Raw genomic sequence first — 6,392 nt, forward strand, 5'->3', positions numbered from 1 at the left:
AGGGGTGTATCTCTGTTTTGGCTTGTACAGACCCTGTTTGTGGTGGTACGAGGCCGGCGTAGGACGGTGGCCGCGGTCCCCACCAGGGGGTCCATTCCCCTGCTGGGCGTAGCATCGGCCGGGCTTCGTGGGCAGGCCCGTCTGGTGATGGCAGGCCTCCCAGTGGCATTGTGGACGGTTGGCATCCTGTCTGGCTGGCCTGCAGGTTGTGTGCCTGCAGGGGCCTCAATGCGCTGATGGACTCCCTCTCCTGTTGGAATCCTCCACCGGTGGGTGGTGCTTCCATGGGGGAGATGTGCGCTGGGGGTTGCTTAGAAGGTGGCCTCTTTCCACCTGACCTTCCGAGAGCCGCGGGCCTCTGGGCCACGGGGCGCTCGTGCACTCTTGGCCACAAGTGCTTCGGTGGACGTTCCCGCTGGCCCCTCTCCTTGGTTGACGCCTATCACGGTGCTTCAGAGGGGCACACACACACACACACTGCTGCTGGTGGCCCCCTACTGGCCGGCACAGGCTTGGTTTCCTCTGCTCCACCGGTTGTTCTGTGGCAGACCATGGCGCCTTCTCAGCAGGAGGGTTTCTGCTGTCTCAGCGCGGTGGCCAGGTGGGACACCCCATCCTCGCCGTCTCTGTCTTGCGCCTGGCGACTGAGGGGTCCGACTCGCTGCTGAGCAGCTGTTCGGAGCCTGTCGGTCAAGCCGCCTCGGATGCTAGGGCGCCATCTACCGGCGGCTGTATGGTAGTGGTTGAGGTTGATTGCACGGTGGCGCAACAGCCATTAGGAGGTCCCGGTGCTCTGCCCGGTCCCCCATGGTCCTGGACTTTGCAGTCTTTTAATGTAGCCGGGTCCCCGTTCACCCTGGGGGTGTATGTGGCGGCGGGCCAGCCCGCCATGCATGGGTGCAGGCAGCGCGATTGGGGACCACACTCTGGTGTGGGCTTTCCTCAGGGGGGCTGAGGCTCACCCTGCCTGGAGCCCACGGGCACCCGCCTCGGATCTACATATGGTGCTGGAGAGCTTGTGTCAGCCTTCCTTCGAACCTCTGGCAGCAGGCAGAGCTGTGGTAGGTGTTATGTAGATGGAGTTTATGCTGGCCGTTGCCACGGCGTAGCGTGTGGGGGAACTACGCGCGCTGTCTATTTGCCCAGCATGCCTCCGGTGGCACCCGGATGGGGCAGGCGGCGCGCTGGCCAGAGCTCTTGTGTCCAGTTAGAGCTCTGAGAAGCTGCATTTCTGCTGCGGCAGATGTGCAGACATCTGACCAGCCTGTTGTCTATGGAGGCCCTAGTCGGGGCTCTGCTCTTCCAGGCAGTGCCTGTCCCACTGGGTTGTGGACACCGTTTGCCGTTCCTATTAGGCCGCAGGGCGGCCTCTGCCTGAGGGTGTGCATTGCCACTCCACCAGGGCGGTGTTCATGCATGGGTTGCCCTGGAGGGGGTGCCCCTGGGCGAGCTATGGGCTGTTGCCGTCAGGACGAGGCCTGGCACCTTTCTGGGTCCTACAGGTTGGCCATTGTGCCTCCGCATCCACTGCGGTTGGTACTGGGCCCTGCAGAGGCTTTTCAGTGCGATTGGTCTCTGGGATTCCTCATGACCAAGTTGGCATTCGTCATTCCAGTGCTTTAAGCACTGCCTCTGGCGGTCAGTAGGGATGAAATAGAAAGAGACTTACGAATGTAACTACGGTTCTATGATTTCCGGATGACCGCCAGAGCGCTCAGTCACTCGGAATCCTCGTTGTCACGCGAGAAGATTCCGTAGGAGACGATTGTGGGTGGAACCCTGAACTTATGCAGTTCCTGGGTCACCCAGGGGTCATGAGTGACGATTGTTGGTATACATACTCGAACTACGCATGCGCGAAGGGAACATTCCAGTGCTTTAAGCACCGCCTCTGGCGGTCATCCGGGATTCATAGAACCGTAGTTACATTCGTAACTCTCGAACTGCGTTGTCAGTCAAACATTTTTTTTTCGGGCTTGTGTATTTGTTTGTTTTTTCCCCTTTTTTTTCCAAGGCTAACTTTTTTTCTTTTTTGCCATCTATAAGTAATTGACATGTCAACAGTTTTGGCAAATTATGCCTTGTATTATTGTGAAAATTCAATTAAAACTAGAACTGCAAGCAGTAGAGTTGGGCGGTATCCAAATTTTGATACCGTCATATTGTCTCCACATTTTACCCCGGTATCCGGTATTACCATGACTAATCAAATTAAAAAATTATAACTCAAGGCTCAGACAGCATCGCTAAACTGTTGGCTTGTCCCTACACCGTTTAGAAACTGAAAACCAACCACTAATAATGAAAGAACAACAACATAATGTGCAAAATATTAATAACTTTTATTAGCAACAGCTTAAAAAGTGCAAATACAACAAACAATTAACATAACCATCTAGAACAGTTTTTGCGCAGAATGCGACACGCACATATAAATTAATTTAAAATCAGAACCTGAACAACTTTTAAAAACAAAAAAAAGCAGCTTATAAAAAGGTGTAAATACAACGGTCAAACAATTAAATTAACTTGACCATCCAGAACAGTTTTTTGCGCAGAGTGCACCGTGCAGGCATCAATTAAATTCAATCACCTTCGTATTGCACAATTTACAAATTGCCTCGTCAGTATACCAGCTCTCTCTTCTCGTTAGCTCGGAACCGGAAACACTTCCAGTCCGCTGCAGTCCTGTTCTTCTTTGGGACCAGGTCACTCGGTGCGTGACTCGCCATCTTTCTCCAGCTCTCTCTCTCTGTCTCTCGCTCTGTCTCTTGCTCCCTCTCTCTCGCTCGCACTGTCACGTGACGATGTCATGTTCATAAACTTAATCAAAAGTCTCCTAAATTAACTACTGTGAAAGTAAAACTGAAAATTCAACCACATGTAAGTGCTGCTGGACAAAGAATCATTTTTAGGCATTGAATAAATTATATTTTATATATAATCCTTACCTTCTATATAAGTGCATTGCCATTTTTTTCAATGACTGTATTGAAACTGGTATCGTTGCTTTTGAAAGACACCGCCGGTATACCTTATTACCTTATTACCGCCCAACCCTAGCAAGCAGCGCTCATAGGGGGCCAAGCCTCCCGCGCAACGTGGACCCGAGATTCAGCGGAGCCCGCAGAATCTCGCTACGAGGGACTCCGGGCTCGGGGCGGGCATCAGGACACAAGCCGACGTCTAACCCTTACCAGCAAGGCCCACATCGCGCTCACCATATGTAGTGCAATGCTGATCAACTTTCATTTCACTTGATGTCTCTGTTTATTACGCTCCCCTCTGGCCAATTTTGACCAAAGTTACAGTTTTTCACAATTGCTAAAACACTAAACCCGATTGCCTGAACCAAATTTTCAGTGGCCTAAACTCATTTTTCGAATCAAACACTCTTTAGCCAAAAACTTAAATACTGTTCAGGTCCTATGCTCAATTTGCAAAACCCATCTGCTCTTTTTTGCAAAACCTTAGACACATTCTCAGTCACTGAACACATTTCACAACATTTTTGCAAAATTGTAATCGCTGGCAGCAAAATGTGAACACAACTCCAACACAACTGTCGTCCTTTACACACAACAACTCAAAATTGAACACACATATTTCTAATGATGTGATCAGACCAAGTGCGCACAAAGACAAGATGCTGGAGACTGAATCTCCACGACCGTGACTATGCAGTAGTGTGCTTTTATTTTGTTTGTTTTGTATTTATTTTTTGTAATGACAGTGAATTTAGATATCACTTTGACTTCGATGCTTTTTTTTTTTTTTTTGCTAAATGAATTTACAATACATAAAATAAACATTTTCTGTGCACTACACACTCTGACAGTTTTTCACAATTGCTAAAACACATTTCTTGAAACCTCCTTCCATTTTCTCAAAACCTTAAACACAAATCCAAAAATTCCAGCTACATTCACACAACCTCAGACTTTTCTGTCAAAATCAAACTATCACCTCAAAAGCAGTTCTCCTGTGTTCAAAACCAAACTATGTGTTCAGATCTTACACACAGCAAGTAAAAACATGTTCACCTTGGATCATTCATTAGACTCTACATGAAATAACTGAGGACACAGCAGCAGTCCTCACTTTTAAACCTGCTGGGTTATTTTCCAAACACATTTTCTGGATTGCCGTAGATTTTGTGCAGATTGGGTCACTTTTACCCAAAATTAGGTGAATTGTGTTGACCCAGCAGAGTGAGTTGATGATTTTGTGGCTGAAGGGAAGAGAAGAATCACTATTTTGAGCATTCCAGCAACTCCTTCTCTTTCTTGCATCTGGAGACTTCTGGCAACATACGCAACAGAAAACTGGAGTCCTGTGTTCTCACAGAGGATTACTGAAATGGCAAAGAAGGAAAAGACATATGACGCCCCTCTCCATAGACATGTACAGCTGTGGCTAAGCTGGTAGAGTGGTTGTCTAGCAGTTGTGAGGTTGTTGATTCAAATCTTTCCCTCTACATGTCAATGAACTGCACTGAACCCCAGTTGGCTTCCAGTGGAGGGTTTGACAGCCTTGCATGGCAGAGGGCACTTGTGTGTGAATTCTAAGGGATTACATTTTTACTGTAAAGTAACCTTCCTCGACCTGCAGATAAACTTGACCCAGCACGCAGGGTCAACTCTTCAGCCCAAATGGGTGGGTAGAAATAACCCGGCATTGGCTCGGTCCCTTTTGGACCCAGCGCTGGGTCAGCAATTTCACCCAATGTGGGTTATTTTTACAGTAACCCAGCAGTTTTAAGAGTGTGTAATACACAGAAAATATTTATTTTACTGTAAATGCACTTAGCAAAAAAAAAAAAAAAAAAAAACCAGCATCAAAGTCAAAGTGATATCTAAATTCACTGTCATTACAAAAAATAAATACAAAACAAACAAAAGGCCAAAGGACAGTAAAAACTCTGACCAATCGTAAGGCGCGAACTGCTCTTAAGGAACCAGTCAAATCCCTTCGCCGTTCTACCAGCCCCCTGCGCGTACATTTCAATGGCGTGCACTGGCCTTGGTTCAGCGCGCGCGCGCGCGTTGCCAAGCCGCTCACAGCACTCAAGGCTCGCGTGAAAAATAGAACGAAGCGGAGCGGGCGCGCTGTGCTTCTATGCGCGTTGTGTGCGGGCAGTCAGAAAGGTTAATAACATTGGAGGCGATCACAAACTCCGTGCGCGTGGCGCTTCCGCGCGCATGCGCGGCGCTTCCGCGTCCAGTGCGTTCGCTCCCAACGGGAGCTCCTCCAATGGGGTGGGAGCTGGGCGGAGCCTTGGGAGATGCTACATTCGTGCTACATGCTAGTTTTCCAAGATCGCTGACCCCAGCTTTAAATTGACTTCATTTTTTATTACACTAGTTACTATATTTTTTACATTTTACTCTGAAAAACCTCTGTGGATGTTAATGTATTACATAAATAATGTGCGTGTTCTGACTGCAAGAATTGCTCCTCCAGAAACTTTTTATGGCCATTTTGTGGGAGGAAAAAAGCAACCACTCCAAGGTATGTGGGTCTGAGCAGCTGTGAAAATCCAACTGAATAATTTGAATTGGAGAAAAATTGTTTAAAACACTAACTTTCTTATTTGGCATTGGTTCAAATATTTTTTAGAGCCCTTGTAAGTGAAACACTAATGCCACAGAAAGTATTAAACATTTGTTATTGACACAATCACTGCATCATCATTCAGCAATCATTATTGTGTGGTGGTCTCTGTTTGTTGTAGCCTCATGTAGGCAGAACGTGTGAAGAGGCTAAATATGAAGGATATTGGAATGGAAGCTCTGTGTTTGTTATTATATGAGTGTGATTGCCGTAGAAACATGCTTTGTTTTTTCTTGTCTGTGAGGGCTAAACAACGCTGTGATTGCCATGACAACGTGCCCAGGACAGAGATTTTACTGTCTGCTAACAGCAAAAGCCATAACATAACACATATTGTCCCATCAGTGATGACAAGCAGGCCTTGAAGTCGGTGTATTTAGCGCCCCACAGCTTCTTGCCACTACCGGAAGTCAGTGCCGATTTGCAATGGCGCCGCTGCTGTCCACCGAGCAGTGAGCGGTCTAGTGTACTATATACGTCATTGTGCTGAGCTGTTGCAAAGATGGCTAGTAGTGGAAGTGACGCACTTTCTGCACATGCGCAGTACAAATCAGGTTTCCGGGACGGATCGGTTACCCACAGGCACCTCCGCAGCTGCACCGCTGTTTCTCATGCATGAAGCGCGGCGTGGTGCGCGCACACACACTCGCTCATTCACGCGTGCACTTTACTCTCTTCTTCCGTTTTTTTTTTTTTTTTTTAACCGCACAAACTTTTTTTTTTTTCCCCCTGCACCTCGCGGTCTACCTGGTGACACTCTGCGATCGACCGGTCGATCG

The sequence above is a fragment of the Salarias fasciatus genome, chromosome 11, assembly GCF_902148845.1.
Source record: "Salarias fasciatus chromosome 11, fSalaFa1.1, whole genome shotgun sequence".
In the NCBI taxonomy this organism is placed as follows: Eukaryota; Metazoa; Chordata; class Actinopteri; order Blenniiformes; family Blenniidae; genus Salarias; species Salarias fasciatus.